This window comes from Podarcis cretensis (assembly GCF_951804945.1).
Source record: "Podarcis cretensis genome assembly, chromosome: Z".
Taxonomy (NCBI): Eukaryota; Metazoa; Chordata; class Lepidosauria; order Squamata; family Lacertidae; genus Podarcis; species Podarcis cretensis.
The window spans coordinates 40,707,323-40,721,800 of NC_137184.1; the positions used below are offsets into that span (position 1 = coordinate 40,707,323).

At 44.1% G+C, this 14,478-nt stretch overlaps 1 protein-coding gene across 2 annotated transcripts in view; it reads left to right on the top strand.

The window, feature by feature from the left end:
- Window positions 1-226: 226 nt before the first annotated feature.
- Window positions 227-14,478, top strand: part of IL1RAPL2 (interleukin 1 receptor accessory protein like 2) — a 495,328-nt gene continuing 481,076 nt past the window's right edge. The window contains exon 1 of one of the 2 annotated variants that reach the window (XM_079962769.1): window positions 227-646. The gene's annotated coding sequence lies outside the window, so the exon portion shown is untranslated. Of the gene's footprint in view, window positions 647-2,362; window positions 2,468-14,478 lie in introns of those variants that run through there. The other variant, XM_079962770.1, reaches the window with a different exon arrangement.

The window sequence follows — 14,478 nt, forward strand, 5'->3', positions numbered from 1 at the left end:
CTAAAGCTCCCTTCTTTCTTGGGGGCAACTTTCCCCCTCTAGGTGTCTTCGTCGTTTGCCAAAAAACAAAACACAAAAAGCAAACAAACAAAAGCAAAAACCCAAATCAACCAGAGGACCTAAACGTGTAGACAGCAAACCTTCCTATTTCGATTCTGCAAAGCGCGGTGGGGGGTGGCGGCGGGGGCAGGGGAGGGGGTTGGAGAGAAGAGACGGATCCAGGGCTCCTGAGTCCTGCTGGATTGACAGATGCCCAGGGAAGGTGAAGCAAGTTTCTTTCCACCCGTGGATGTGTCGTCAAGCCAATCGCGTGACCAGAGCCTGTTCAGGTGAAGGGAGAAGGCAAGGCAAAAAAGGGAGGACTCCGCGTGGTTTCAGAGGCACTTCTGGGGTTTGCTGAGTCCGGAGGTGTCTCCTTTCCTTTCCACGGCTAGCTCGAGCCACTGAAGAAGGGGGAACAACAACAACACGCAGCTTCAACCCAGAGAGGACTCTCTCTCTCTCTCTCTCTCCTGGCATGCTAGGGATGTGAGCCTGTGTTTCCTTAGGGAGCGGGGACATCCGGATACTACTTCTAGTGGATTGTTGCAAAGAGTACGGGGATGGAGCGCCACTACCTGTGAGGTCCCCGCTGTGTGGGTTGTAGGTAAGATGCGTTGCATGGCTTTCGTCTCTCCCCCCCTCTCTGTGTGTGTGTGTGTGTGTTTTATGGGCTTTTCTGCATGTGGCTCATTCTCTCTGGGCTTCCCAAACTCTTCTTCAGACACAAGGCGCAAAGGTGGAACTAAGCCCCCTGGGAACTGTGATCTTTGCCTCCCTTCCCGGCCCCCGTTTTCCACCCAAGGGCTCAGCCTGTGTGGAAAAAAAACCACAAACCTCAGCACGCCTGAGAATGCGCAGAGTGCTTTCCTTTTATTCCCGAGTCCTCCAGACCTGCCTCTTACACCTGAAAGCAAGAGTATATGTGGTTACAAAGCAGGCTAGATACTGCCTGTCACATTCCGTCTCTCTCTTTTTGTAGGGACGTTATTAACTGCACCCTCATCTGTTGTTGGGAAGTAGATTGAATCACTGCACGACCAAATGCCGTATACTTCTGCTCTTGCCTCCGTTGGCAGTTTTAGCGTTAAATGGCCCAAACGTGCTTTGGTTTCCGGCTGCCTGGCAGCAGGGGTTGGTGGTGGTGGTCCTGTGCTTTGGACAGCTGTGTCGCAAGCAGATGGTTAATTATTGGAGCTTGTTCCAGGACCATACCTGAATGATGTGGAGAGCTTCACCTGCTGAATTTCTGCTTGATACACAGGTGTTGAAAAGGAGCAGGAACCCTGTTGCAGGGGGCGGGGGGGGGGGAAAGACTTGGCAGTCCTAGTGGCGGTGAATGATCACCTGGAAAGCCCCCTGATATATTTAAGTAGTTCACTTTTGGAGTGTGACCCTCTGTCTCGCTTATCAATTTCCTTCCACTGAGCTCTTCTGTGTTGCATGGACTAAATGCAGGGTGCATTTTTAAAAAGCATGCCACATGTGTTTTGTGCAGCCTCAGCCCACCCTTAATATTACTGGAAGTCTGTTGAATGTTTCCTGGATTCCAAAGTGCATATATATATTCCTCTCTATTCCCCCCCCCACTTGAAATTTTGAACTTGCTAAGACAGATTTTCTGTATACGCTCAAGCTCCCCTGGGGATGGATTTTATGGGTTTATCCTACTGCTTAAGGGAATGGAGAGTGGTGAGAGTGACCTCTGTGGACATATAGTTCACTCCTTTTGATCAGACTTAGCCTGTATCGTCTTGGACAACATTCTCCCAGCTGATTTCATAGATCCTGCCAGTCCCCCCTGCCCCCCGAAGATACATAGATGCTGCTCATGAAATAATAATCTAATGCCACACACACACGCACACCCCCTCAACATTTATCCAAACATGGATTCCAGGATACTGTAAATAATAATTTCAGACATTAATGCAATATTAAAATAATAATGATCAAAATGAGATCAATACCAGATCTATCCAGCCTACTAAAACATTGCAGGGAATCTGAAAACTTGGGCATTTTAGACCTACTGAGCCCTAAAATGCTTATGTTTCTGGTTTTTTGTTTTTTTGCAGGGCAGGGTGGGTGGGGGAATAAATGGCTTTTATATTGATCTGTGATTCTTTGAGTCCAGTAGGATGGTTGCAGACAAACTGTATTGTAGTGGGGTAGTAGTTTGGGTCCATTCCGATAGACCCAGAAACTCCCTCCCTGTAAAAAAAAGGAGAGTTTGTCAACAGAGAAGTTAAGTAAACCAGCAACTGGCACTGTCAATGAGTCTCTTGCCCAGGGGATGGCAGGCTGGTGCGAGAACATTGATTTCTGCCTTGCGATAACTTCTTTGATTAGGAGCCTGCCTGGCTGCAGACTCTGGTGTTTGAAAACACCAGTTCTAACTTTTGCTGCTGGCTGATCCATCTGAGAGGTAAGTGGAGGTAGGAAGCAATACTTGGGAAAGAATCTGTAGAGAGTGTGAATCTCCTGGCAGAAGAGGAGGGGAAGGACTTGTCGATTTCTGATCCGTATCAAAGCCAGGTGAAGGAATTGGAAGTGTATGTAGTTGTGAGGGTGGCATAGTTGTGAAGAGAGCAGGGCTGGGGAACCTGTGGCCTGGAACTCCCAACCCACATCAGCCTGTCAGCTGATTGCTGGTGGTCCATCTGGGGTGCTGGGAATTGAACTACAACATGGATGGTCAAAGGTCCATCCATGAGTGTCAAGGTTTGGACTGGGGAGACTTCAGCTGCATTCAGACCCCCATTTTCTGTGCCCACACCATGTTCCCAATGCTGGATTTTTAACCCATGTTAATCCAGCACTTTTAAAAAAATAAAGTGCTACTGTTTGATGTGTTGTTGCTCAAACGTGCTTAGATTCAGTTGGAATCCTTAAGCCATTCTTAATTCACTTCTAGCCAAGTTTGTGGACACACTTTGCACAGGGTAAAGACATTCCCGATGTGTCAACGCCCCTGGTGTGTCCGCAAACAGAAAAGGACTGACTCCAATGAAGCTGTGCTGATGTGAACAGCTTTATGTGTGGGTGTGGGAAGAGTTGCGAAATGAACTGGGGAAAGAAACCTTCAGCTTCACTGCCCTCTAAGGTGGTGATGTGAACACACCCTTTGCTTCAAAATTCCTGAAGCTGATGAGAGCCTTGTCCTACCTTGCAGGCTTGGTTATGAATAAATTGGGTGTCAGGGAGAGACACCTATGCCATATTGAGTAAGGATGAGATAAAATGAAATAAAACATTTGTGTGCTGTGATGTGTTGAAAGGCAGGTTTGTGTGAAAAGTGAAACTAAAGATTGCAATGCAATTAGCCTGAAAGAACTGGTTAGTGTAGTGGTAAGAGAGAAAACTGCTAGTTCAAAATTACACCTCCTCATTCATGAGGTGACTTCAAGCAATCCTTTCTTACTGGGTTGTGGTGCATTACTGTACTATCATTGCTGTAATAAATGATGTGAAGTGCTTGGAAACAGTATATGCTTATGCTATATAAATACAAGTGTGCCTATATAGCACAAATGCTTGAACAAGTACTCATTACAGTTTTAGTCCTTTCCACTGTCTATAAGATTTGCAGAAGATCTTCACACTTCAATATGGAGATATCATTATAATTTTTGTAAACTGCTAAGCATAACCAATGCCTGACCTCTTCACCTGGTTCTGTCTAATGGTTTGGAAGCTGAATTACAGTATTCTTACGGCATGAACTAAAATAAGGTTACCAAATTTTTTTCAATGAATCCAGGGACACTTTTCAACTTCAATTGATTTTGTATGTGGACTGATTTGTAAATCTGGGGACTGTCCCTGGGAAACGGGGACGTCTGGTAACCTTAAACTAAAAATGGCTGAAGGGATATAATCCTCCTCCTTTGTTTCCCCTTCTTACTGAAGCTGCTTCCCAAGTCAGGGGTGGCACCTTCCAGATGTTGTTGATGACAACTCTGATCATACTTGACCATTGGCCATACTGACTAGGGCTGATGGGAGTCCACAATATTTGGAGAAAACCACACTGACTGCCGTTCTCTTTCATAGATATCCTTTCAAATCCCATCAGCTCTTTGAATTGTACAGTGCAACTCTATACATGTCCAATCAGACGTAAGTCCTATTGAGTTCAATGAGATGTACTCCCAGGTAACTGCAGATGGGATTGCAGCTGTAATCTTTTAAATCCAAAGCTATAAATGGAATGAAGTTTAATTTCATGGAACCATAGAATATAAAACTCCCTGGGAGCAGGGATATTTCTTTTGCCTGCAGTACTCTGCAAAGTGCTAGGAGCAGTGATAGGTCTGTGTAGAGGACATTGTATTTGTGTCTTTTTTTGAATTCTATATTATTGCATCCCTTTCGATCACCGACACCCCATTTTGAAGCTGAAAGTGTATCAATCTTTCCACCTTGGACTACTACTTAGAGCCACAGAGGGTCATGGTGAAGGGGCATTTTGCTAAAATGGTCTCTCTTCCTTCAGTCGAAGCCTTTCCTTTAGAAAGAAAATATTAAAAATTCTATGTGCAAAACATGTCACTAGCTCAGTGCTTGGCGGGAGGTGGGTTAGTATGAAAATGGCATTAATCATATGTAGGGTTTTTTCCCCCTTCAGTGGAATATATTTGAGCTTTGAGTAACGTCCCTGAAGTTTTTATGTTTTAAAATGTTGTGGGATGCTAAATCTTTAACGTTTGCTAAACTCCCTTTTAAAAGCAGTAATGGAAAGCCATGCCTGGTACCCTTAGCAGGGTGTGGGTAGGCAGATCTGTAGTGACACAGGGATTCCTTTTTTCTCTTCTACATCAGTTCGCATTCTTTCCTGGGGGGCGGGGGGAGATCAGTATGAAAACTCACCAGCAATTTCTCCTAACAGACAGGTTTGTCTGTAATTTTGTTTAATGTTCACATTTTGGACCAGCTGCTTAATGTAATGCATTTTTTCTATGTTTTCAGTAATATGTGTACCTCTGTACACACTTTGTCCTAGGCTGTATGTTTTTGTACATGTTTTGTATATGCTGCTTGGCTGGAGAATAGCATCACAGAAAGATGGCTGTGTTTCAGTTTTCAGAGCATTTTGGAAAGTGTGAATTGTTTTCATTTATCTATTCATTTTCTATACTTCATCTGAGGATCACAGGGAGGTTTACAATATAAAAACACATAAAACTACAAAACATAGTAACAATCAAAATTACACCTGTCAGCTGGGGGGGGAGAGGGCGGCTGTGGTGTGGCGTAGGCTGCGGTGGTGGGTATCCATCCAGCTTTGGCCTGTCTGGGGGAGGAGAAGGAAGAAGGAGGAGGAGGAGGAGGAGGGTTTAGATTTGATATCCTGCTTTATCACTACCCTAAGGAGTCTCAAAGCGGCTAACATTCTCCTTTCCCTTCCGCCCCCACAACAAACACTCTGTGAGGTGAGTGGGGCTGAGAGACTTCAAAGAAGTGTGACTGGCCCAAGGTCACCCAGTAGCTGCATGTGGAGAAGCGGGGAAGCGAACCTGATTCACCAGATTACGAGTCTACTGCTCTTAACCACTACACCACACTGAACATTTGCACAGATTTAAAGATCAAGAAACACTGGTTCACTACCTAGGAACAGATATCCAAAAATGAGCTTATACAGTTTCTAGCCAAATGAATTTACACAGATTCTGCTATAAAGTAGCAGAGGTGACTGGGGCTGAGAGACTTCAGAGAAGTGTGACTAGCCCAAGGTCACCCAGCAGCTGCATGTGGAGGAGCAGAGACGCGAACCCGGTTCCCCAGATTATGAGTCCATTTCTCTTAACCAATACACTGCACTGGCTCCATCTGGGGTTCTTGCCTACCTCGAAGCAACCATCACAACTTGGAGGTGATGGGGTGGATCCTTATAGTCTAGTTGGATGGTGGAATTGGAATCTCCACCAGTCCAAGGAATTAGGGTATCCTCTTAAAGGAATCCAGGCTGCAGGTGAGATCACCAAGCTGATCTCAGGCATGGTTGCCCTGCTTTAGTGTGTGTCACAGGGTGATCTGTAACCTTGGTTAACCCCGCCAAGATAGTGAACCAGCAGATGGCTTGGTTGATTGAGGAGACACACCCAGTATCTTGCGCCAAGACTTGGTGACACCTGTAGTCAATAAAGTTGTGGCCTGTTTAAATCCCAACTGGTTGTTCTGTGTTTATTGCAGTATTTGTCACTGTTTCACTGAAAAATGGTGTCACAAGACCAGCCATGTGCTGCTTTCTTGGATACTGTCTTCCCCCATTCACACCTGCAGGTCAACTTTGACCTGTAGGCAGACCCACCCACCTGTCAGTCACCTGATGTCATGGTGTGGTGTGTGGGGAGATATAAAGATCTGAACCACTGGGCCAAAAATGTCCCCTGCACCTGATCTGGAAGGCCGTTGTTTCTCCACCCCTTGATCTAGGCTACCTTATCTTGATTGGCACCAGCATTCCAAGGTATTTGCGAACCTTAAAACAAAGCTGAGGATAACTTGGGACTGTTCTCTGTGTGTGTGCATGTGCAAAGCATGTGATCTTTTTCTGAGCTACAATCCTGTGATATTGCTTGCAGCTATCTCAATTTTCTGTGAGTAGCTGAGGTGTCTGTTCGATGAGGTGGCTGAGAATAAAAGGACGACAGCTTGCTTCTTCTTCTATTTTTTTTTAATTTTTTTTTGTTAATAGTGGAACAGACTAGTCTCTTATGTTTTCCTGTAATAAATCTGTGTGTGTGTTTTCAAGAAGAAGCCAGACAGCTGGTGTGTTGGGATTCACACTGACAAGGCTTGCTTGAGGAGGGTGGGGGGAGGTGCTGGGTGACGAAAGCCACGTGGTCCCGGGAAAGATCACAGATCAACACTCTTGAGGCTGAACCGTATTTTTGTTGACGTATATGAGCAAAAGGCAAGAAGCCTGCATCTCCAACTGTACATTCCTCCGTGAATTCATATATCACTCTTTCTTTCTTTCTTTCTTTCTTTCTTTCTTTCTTTCTTTCTTATTTGATGGGGGAAAGTATGTATGTAATAAGCAAGTGGGTTCTCTCTTGCTCTCTGCATCGCCCTGAGATTAACAGGCTAGACACAGAGCAACTGTGTGGGCCAGGTGAAAACTTGTCCTCTGAATAGGACTATTGTGCAGGAATAATCTTACAATTAACACAGATAAATGTTCGCACACAGATGGAAGATTGTAGCTTTTGACCTGATCTTGTAAGGTTCTGAGAGTATTTTCTTCTAATTTAAAGAACCACGGTTTATTAACACTCTGACAACATAAGAACAAAATGACAGTGGATTTGAGCATCACATGATGAGGTTAACCATTGATGTATACCATGGATAGGACATCTTTCCCCCACACCTAGGGGCCTTGTTCTAGGTCTCAGAGCTGCTGCCTCTCTTACTCTCTCTCTGGCCCACCCAATTTAAAAAACCTTTATTATAAGGCTGCCGGCTATGTTACTAAGTGCATTATTGGTGAGACCCTAGCGACACACCATCTTAATTTGCTTAAAGGCCTACACATAAATTAGCATGTGCACATTTACATAATTTTATTTATTTAGACAATTTATACACCACTTAATTTTTTGAAGAAAATCTCTAAGCAGTTTTACAACCTCCTAAAAATACCGCAATAATAATAAAAACTGCAGTCAGCATTCCACATTTTCGAGAATTGCGGGCAACCATTAGCCAAGAGAGACTCTTAAACATCGGATATAAACCGCAACAGCTAACATAATACCTACAAGCCGATCCAAAATATGTATAGCAGAGACCAACCAAACATGCAAATATACAAGCATGCATGTAACAGCAGCACTCTCACATCTGCAGCTATCAGGAACCTGAGCTCTTGAGATAATGCTTGAGTGTCCAGCAATGCCATTGGTTAGGGCAGGAAAACAGTGTCCTGCAGCTGCCCCATGTGGCGAACTGTTGGAACTGCAGCTTGGAACTTGGAACTTTTTCAGCTCTGTCTCCTCTTCTTTTGCTTCCAGCTCACCTCCTGTCATCTGTTTGCTGTCAAGCCTTGGAGCTGGGTTTCCTTTCTCAGGGTTTTTCCAGGCTGCAGCTCCAATTCCACACAAGTGAATGGAGTAATGGGAAGAGGGGCTGCAATGAAGACAACCATGGGCTTTTACTAGGGCTTTTATGGTTGAAAATAAATTATAGTCTTATTTTTTTAAATATTAATCTGTATATGAATGAAACATTCTAAAGAACCATAGAGTTGGAGGGGACCCCAAGGGTCCTCTAGTCCAACCCCTGCAATGCAGTAATCTCAGCTAAAGCATCCATGACAGATGGCCATCCAACCTCTGCTTACAGACCTCCAAGGAAGGAGAGTCTACCACCTCTTGTGGGAGCCTGTTCCACTGCCAAACAGCTCTGACTGTCAGACAATTTTTCCTTTTCTTTTTTAGTGATGCACAAGTTGAAGCTGGCACCAGCTGTTGGGAACTGCTGGCCACAACCTTATGTGGCAAGCAGTGTTACTACAGATTCTCAGGCAAGAATTTTATGGACTGGGTCCACCCAGGCTGCCCATTGGCTCCTCTTGGGCAGGAAGGAGTATAAGAAGACTTCGTGTCCCAGGGGTACTTTGCTCTAGTTCCTCTTTGCATGTTCAGACCCAGAAACCTCCCCCCTAAATAAATTCACATTTGACTCAAATTTTAGTTTTGGTTTTTGGCAGAATTTAGGCCACAACTTTATCATTTACAGAAAAGTGAGTAGTTGCATAGGCTCTGGTTTGACTAGCTCCCTGCACCCTTGCAGGTAGCGCTGACCCAGAGCTCTATCATAGGTCAGCCAAGGGTGAACACCTGAGGTAGGTGAAAACCCTGGGAACAGACTCTGTTCACTTCCCAGATGCTCCCCTGGGTTGACTAAACCAACTCGAGCTCCTGGATTTCTTTAATGGAATACCCTTCACATAGGGATGGCGAGACCGTTCTCCCATCCCTATCACATGAACCAGTGCCTATCTGCAACCTGCAATGTGGCAGGTGAAACCCAAATGGCTACAGCCAATCAGCCAAGTGGGGAAAATTCCTGCTGTACCCCTGTCCCAATGACAGACGACACACGATGGCATAGCAAGGACAATTGCAAAATGCCCTAAAAGTAGGGAGAGGTGGGCAGTTGTTCTGAATGCATGCGCCAAAAGAGGAAGCTCTAGGTTACGTGCATGGGCATAAATAGGTCCTTCGAACCATTTGGACTGCGTCCCATTGGCCAGATTGCACCCATCTATGAGGGACCTACCAATCTGGTTATCCAGATTTGTGGTTATCCAATAGACCCACCCACAACCAGGAGGTCAGTCTCCAGGTCTCACCGCAACACATGCCCTCTTTCAGGGAGGGCACAATTTGCTTGCTTTCCCTCTGAAGAAGCACGCCTTCCTGTGGCAGGAGGGAAAAGTGCTTTTTCTACGACTGCCTTTGCCACTTGTGGTTTTTGGCAGTTCATTTTCAGTCAAAAGGGTTTTCATTGGTTAATTTTTTTAAATAAATCACTTGGACACCTTCTGTTGAGTAAGCAGCATATAAATCATTAATTAAGAGCATGGACTGTTCTGAATAAATATATACAGAATTGTGCGGTAAATATGGTGGCTTGTGGGAGGAAAACAACAACCCTATTTCATCAGAGCTTATGGGTCATTGGGGTTTAGGGATGGGGGCAGAAATTTGATTCAGTTAGCACTTAAAGTGAGAGCTGCCTAATCCACACTTTCAGAAACAATATGTGAACCAAAGTACAGCCATTCTTCAAAATTTGCCCTCCACAGAATTCTACAGTGCAGTTCTTTAGCCAAATAATGTATACAAAAATGCATGTTCTAGAGTAAAGCATGCATAAAAATGGATTTGTTGGTGAAAATAGCAATGCTTAGGAAACTTGCTTCATGAAAAATGTGCATGTTGGGTGAAACTGAATACAAAAATGCATATATTTGAGTAAATCAACATTAAAATTCTGCTGAATTTCCCAGACTTAAAATCACAAACTGATGTGAGGTTGTGCTAAGCTTGGAAAAATGAGATCCCAAATGGGAGACCAAATGTTTGGTCTCTGCTACATTTATTGAACTATGAGCAGCAGAAATAATTGTTGTATTATGGTTATGCTATAACAGAATGAAGATAGGATGCAGCAACGAGATAGAATTTAAACAAAACACTGCAGAAAATGAGATGGGAAGTCGATAAAACACAATAAAATATTATGTATTGGACTTTTATGTGAAAATTGTGGAAATTTAATAAAATAGATTTTTTTTTAAAAAAAGGTTGAAACAATGAGAAACTGGGAGAAACTGAAATTGACAAAACCACCCATTCCTAATGAGGTCAGAGACGGAGGAGGTGAGGGCTACCATGGGGAATAAATGAGTGGGGGGAGAGAAGAGGGTGGACAGTGACTTTGCTGAAAATGTTTGTCTAATTACCTTGGTGACCCAAAGTCGCACAGCGAAATAATCCAAAATAAATTATTACTTGCCAGTGTGCAAGGAAAGTGCCATGTCTGTTGGAGGAAGCCAAGCTCGATGCTCTGCTGGTGAAAGGCACAGACGTTCTTTTCCTTTGATCTTTTGGGTTGCTTTTTATGCTGTCAAGCTTCAGGTGTTTGTTAAACAGGGCCTGTGATCTGTAAGTCTGTAACGTGACATTTCAGAAGCATGTGTGTGACACTAGAAACACAGCTGCCGGTGGGGGAGGGTGGGGGCGGCGTTGGGATTTGTTTTTTAAAAATGGTGTCATGGTGCACCTGAGATGTCTGTGGAGCAGAGGAGCTGATGAAAGGAAGATCCTCGTTAAACAGCAAAGTTAGTGTGCTAAGAATAAACAGAACAGAAATTGCTATCTATGGTATTTGCAAACTGTTGAAAGCATTTGGGGGAACAGACCCTCAATTTAGAAATAAATAAATAAATAAATAAATAAATAAATAAATAAATAAATAAATAGCTAGCTAGCACTGTCTTCCCTCTGCAGTTCAAGGAGGCAAGACCACCTCCCCCCCACCGACTGGTTGTAGGCAGGCAGGTGAGGGATGGCTGACAGCATACAGGGGTTGGTAGAGCAGTGTCCCAGTAGATCAGCTGCCACTGGGTCTACTTTGAATATGACTTGGTCCAATGCAACCCATTAGAATCACTTTGCTATAACAGAGCAAGGTATATGTTTGCCCAGCATCTTGCTTTACTGGATTAGAGTGTCTGTGGTCCAGCATTCTTCTTCAGAGGCCAACTGGAAACCTCTTGCAAGCAGGGTATGATAGCCATGCCCATATTTTTAGTTTGCTGTATCTGCTGTTTGCCCAGTAACTTAGGACTCCAGTTCTCTGGATGCTGTGTAACAAAAAATAGTCTAAAACAGAAGATTAATCTTATGCCATCAAAGAAACACTGAAATCCCATAAAACAAAGACAAGGAAGGAAAGCAATTCCGTGAGTTGAGAATGGAGAATTAAAGCAACCTTGTCAGATCAGACACGGGGCTTTAGCTCAGGGCTAACACAACTGCTTTGCATGCAGATTCGCAGCGGCATCTCTAGGTAGGGCTGGGAATGACTCCTGGCTTGAACCCCTAGGGATCCACAGCCAGTCAGGGTAGACAATACTACTGAGCTAGATGGACCAATTGCCTGACTCAGTAAAAGTCAGCTCCCTATCCTGACTGCCATAAAAGCAGTTATTAAAATGCTGGCTTCAGTATTTAAATATTGTTTGCTAAAAGGCGTAGGAGAACAAAGAATAGAATTTACCAGGCACTGGAAAAGCATTCATGTGGCTGTAAGCATCTGTAATGAAGGCTGTACAGAGGGGAATTCAGTGCTAGGCCTACTCAGAGTAGACACATTGCAGTCCATGGGCATGACTAATGTAAATTTCTTAATTTCAGTCAGGCTACTCTGAGTAGGACTCAGATGAATACTACCCACAACCTCTGGACATGGAGGTTCAGTGTGATAATCATATCTAATAGACATTGATAGAACATCTGTTCCATGAACTTGTGGAAAATGTAAACCAGTGCTGCTGCATAGGTCCCACTGAGCCATTGGTAGTGTGGGAAGCAGGGTTGGCTCAAGCTGACTTGGAGCAGAGATTGTGGGTAAGGATAGCATGGAGCGGAAGGGTGATAATCTGCTAAGTCCCACCCCTGAGTCAGATTTCTCAGCTGTGACACTCTCTCAGGCGGCTCTGATGTTTCTGTGGGAAATTACAGTCAAGCATAACTAGCAAACACAGGGATAGTTAATGCATGATATTGGACTCAGCTAGGTCACGCCCCTCACCTGGAAGAAAATAACTTTCCTGCTTTTTGTTCTCTTTCACAATGTAAACTTATGGAAATAGGACATGCAGTTTCATGGGGGCCTGCTACGGCCTTTCCCAGCCTGCTGGGTCCCATAGCTGTCAACGTTTCCCTTTTTTTGAAGGGAAATTCCCTTATTCCGAATAGGATTCCTCGCAAGAAAAGGGAAAAGTTGACAGCTTTGCTGGGTCCATGCCTGGGATTGTCAGCCAGCAACTCTTTCACCTCCTTCCACTCCTCATCCTAATCCAGCCAAACTCTTCTAGGCATCTCCTCAGAGCTCATGACTTGGCTAAGTATTGTAAGACTTGGCTAAGTGTTTTGAGAGCTTCTTAAGATGCACTTTGCAGAGTCAGGCCAGTGGCTAATCTTTTGTTCTCACAGTGGCCAATCACAGGCCCATGGGAAAGTTGAGAGTAAGGTCCAAGCATGAGTGCACTCTCCCTCCTGTGGTTTCCAGCCACTGGTGTTCAGAGGCATGACTGCGTTTGACTGTGGCTAATGGTCACTGATAGACTTTACTTCCATTACTTTGCCTAATTCTCTTTTAAAGCCACCCAAGCTGGTAGCCATCACTGCCTTCTGCGGGAGAGAGTTGAACTATGTGCTTTCTTTTGTTTCTCCTGAGCTTCATTGGTTGTCCCTGAGTTCTCTGTCCACTTCCTTCATGCCATGCATAAGCTTATGAGCTCCTATCACGTTATCACTTGCCTTTTCCTTAAATTAAAGGTAAAGGGACCCCTGACTGTTGGGTCCAGTCGCGGACGACTCTGGGGTTGCGGCACTCATCTCACTTTATTGGCCGAGGGAGCCGGCGTACAGCTTCCGGGTCATGTGGCCAGCATGACTACGCCGCTTCTGGTGAACCAGAGCAGTGCACGGAAACGCCATTTACCTTCCCACCGGAGCGGTACCTATTTATCTACTTGCACTTTGACGTGCTTTCGAACTGCTAGGTTGGCAGGAGCAGGGACCGAGCAACGGGAGCTCACCCCGTTGTGGGGATTCGAACCGCCGACCTTCTAATCAGCAAGTCCTAGGCTCAGTGTTTTAACCCACAGCGCCACCCACAAATTCCTTAAATTAAAATTCCTTAAATTAAAATGTCCCAAATGTTGCAACCTTTCCTGATAGAGGGATTACTCCTTCCCCTTGATCATTTGGGTTGCTCTTTTCTGAACTCTACAGTTTCCAACTCTACAGTATCCTGTTTAAGTTAATTGGCTGAAGAACTGTATTGCAAAATCTGGAGAATTGTGAATTTCCTAGGATGGCTGTGTTTCAGTTGGCGTGTTTAGGAAATTGTGAATTAGGTAGGTTTGCCTATAAATGCAAATTGAATCAAATTTCCCCTCTGCCCCTACCCACTGATGTTCCATACAGTTGTATGGAAGGAAGGCTACTGTGGTTACACATTTCTGTGGCTAATACCTTCACTAATTGGAGCAACTTTCTGACATCTCACACTTCCAGTTGGTATGAGGTTTATGAATGCATGAAGTTCAAATAATTGAAAATTGTGTAGGGGCTAGTACTGCTATTTTTTAATATTAAAAAATATTAATATCATACAGCACTGTAACTTAAATGATTTCTCTCTCTCCCTCTTCCAATTTGTAAATGCACTAAAAATGGGCCTATAACTGTTCTCTGTCCAACATTACATAGAAATATCTAGGATAAAACCAGACTTTGCATTTTTGCAATGATATTAAATGTGCTGTTAACATCAGGAACAAGACTGTCAAAAATAGCAATAATTTTAATGGGATTTAAAAAAAAATTATTTTAAGGAACACTTGAAATATTCCCTAATAAGGCTTGAACAGGGCATTACCCTGATAAAAGAAATTCTGTCGTACTATTGGACTATAGCACTGTTCCATATATGTACCATTTTTTATATTGAGGTTTCACATTATTTTTTGAGGTGGAACTGTAATTGGATTTAGCAATGAAATACGGATCTCTTTGCCATTTCCAGGGGTGAAGAACCTGTGTCCCTCCCCCCCCCAAGATGTTTGGCTCCAACTCCCTTCATCCCTGACCATAGGAGCTAATTCCAAGGGGCCATAACATAATT